Raw genomic sequence first — 2,308 nt, 5'->3', positions numbered from 1 at the left:
ATTTATTGTTTTGTACGAATACTTTTTTCACCCGAAAAGTGAACATGTTGCATTGTTTTTTGTTGCATTGAGATTTAATTTCTTTTGATAGTATTTTTGAATACTATGCATCTCTATACATAATTTAAATCACTTTTCCTGTTAAGTTTGTGTACTTACATACATTAAAATACGATTTTTCAAGTGTACGAATATTTATTTCCCCCCACTGTATGTTTCCGGAGAGTGACATACGGCGGAAGAAGGTTAACACCGTGAATTTTGCATGATGAAACTGAGGTCTTGACAACCTATTCGAATCCGAAACTTGATGCTCAGCACACTTCCCATCATCGTAAGTTAAACTTTCACCGTAAACTGGACGGCTCACATATTTCTGGTCTCAAGCTGAGCATGTCAATTAATGAGAGTAGTTGGAATAGTAGAATGCGTAAGCTAATCGTAACTCACGGTACATCATCTTACACCATCGAAAATCATATTACGACAACTTACTTGATCTACGGGGATCATCTTACGATCACCTTAAATTAAAGTTGCGTATGAGCCGTTAGTTATCATAATAATTAGTTACAATACTTTGGTTAAGTGGTTTAATTTTACTCAAGTTAGCACATGTAACATTTCCCTTACTATTTATAAGATCGCATTTATTTTAGCATCATTAAGTGGGCATAAATTAGATCGTTTGCTTGCCTAATTTCTACCATTATATGCGCATATATAATATCAGATTGTTTGCATTTAATTATTACGTTTGGTTAAAAATACTGCCCTTTTTATTGAGAACTTCTTTTGAGTTTAATTTCTCAAGCTTTCTGATGAAAGATGCAGTAATAGGGTAATTAATTATTAGTATACATTAATTATTATTATACATATAATTAAATGTATGCCACAGGTTGGGGACTACAGAGAACAGTTCGCGTGGGTGCTGTCACGCACGCAGGAGCTCGACGCTGACACGCTCGTAAGTACACGTGTATTTAGGCATAGTGATAAGTTAATTAAAACGTCATGTTACGCGTGAAAAATACTAATAAATGGTATAATATTATAGTTCCAAAACAATTACGTTTCCAAAAATCCAGTACGAATTTAAGAATTCGACTCGTGACGTAACATAAAATAAATTACCGATTATGACCCTATTGTTCATAAACACATAGAACTTTTCATGATGTAAGAAGAATTACTCATATTTCGCAAATTCGCTAGAATAAAATAAAAATAACGGCTTAGGACCCCATTGTTCATAAGCAAGTAGAAGTTTTTCATGATGTATAAGCTGTTTTTTTCTAGTTTTCTGTTTTTTTCTAAAATAAAATATAAATAACCAATTAGGACCCCATTGTTTATAAATACGTAGAACTTTTTCATGATGTATAAGATGTTTTTTTCTGGTTTTTCTATTTTTTCTAAAATAAAATAAAAATAACCGATTAGAACCCCATTGTTCATAAACACGTAGAACTTTTTCACGATGTATAACCTATTTTTTCTAGTTTTTCGTTTTTTCCTAAAATAAAATAAAAATAACCGCATAGAACCCCATTGTTATGACCACGTAGAACTTTTCACGATGTATAACCCATTTTGTTCTAGTTTTTCGTTTTTTTTCGAAAATAAAATAAAAATAACCGCTTAGGACCCCATTGTTCATAACCACGTAAAACTTTTTCAGGACGTATAACCTATTTTTTTCTAGTTTTTCGTTTTTCTAAAATAAAATAAAAATGACCGCTTAGGACCCCAATGTTATAACCACGTAGAATTTTTTTTATGATGTATAACCTGTTTTTTCTAGTTTTTCGTTTTTTTCTATTAGAAAATAAAAAAAAAACGATTATGACCCCATTGTTCATAAACACGTAGAACTTTTTCACGATGTATAAGCTGATTGTTTTAAAATAAAATAAAAATAACCGCTTAGGACCTCATTGTTCACAAACACGTAGAACTTTTTCACGATGTATAAGCTGATTCTTCTTACTTTTTCGTTTTTTTCTAAAATAAAATAAAAATAACCGATTGTTCATAAACGCTTAAAAGTTTTTCACGATGTATAGCCTGTTTTTTTCTAGTTTTTCTGTTTTTTTCTAAAATAAACTAAAAATAACCGATTTTGACCCCATTGTTCATAAACCCGTAGAACTTTTTCATGATGTATAACCTGTTTTTTCTAAACAGACAACCGTGCTCGGAGTGTTCGAGTCTAACGGCATCGACACAGCGGTGCTCCAGCCTACGCCGCAAGGGGGAGACTGCGTCTACGCGCCAGTTCCTCCCAAGATATAAACGATGGAAA

General features: G+C 32.1%; 1 long non-coding RNA gene across 1 annotated transcript in view; it reads left to right on the top strand.

Moving 5' to 3' along the window:
• LOC108679631 overlaps positions 1–2,300 on the top strand; it is a 3,198-nt gene extending 898 nt beyond the window's left edge. The window contains exons 2-3 of the long non-coding RNA XR_001931387.1: positions 902–970; positions 2,191–2,300. This is a non-coding gene — a long non-coding RNA (uncharacterized LOC108679631). The remainder of the gene's footprint in view (positions 1–901; positions 971–2,190) is intronic.
• The last annotated feature ends 8 nt before the right edge of the window (positions 2,301–2,308 follow it).

The sequence above is a fragment of the Hyalella azteca genome, unplaced genomic scaffold, assembly GCF_000764305.2.
Source record: "Hyalella azteca isolate HAZT.00-mixed unplaced genomic scaffold, Hazt_2.0.2 contig3316, whole genome shotgun sequence".
Classification (NCBI taxonomy): Eukaryota; Metazoa; Arthropoda; class Malacostraca; order Amphipoda; family Hyalellidae; genus Hyalella; species Hyalella azteca.
The sequence above is the reverse complement of the archived record's forward strand: the minus strand, read 5'-3'. Positions and strand labels throughout refer to the sequence as shown.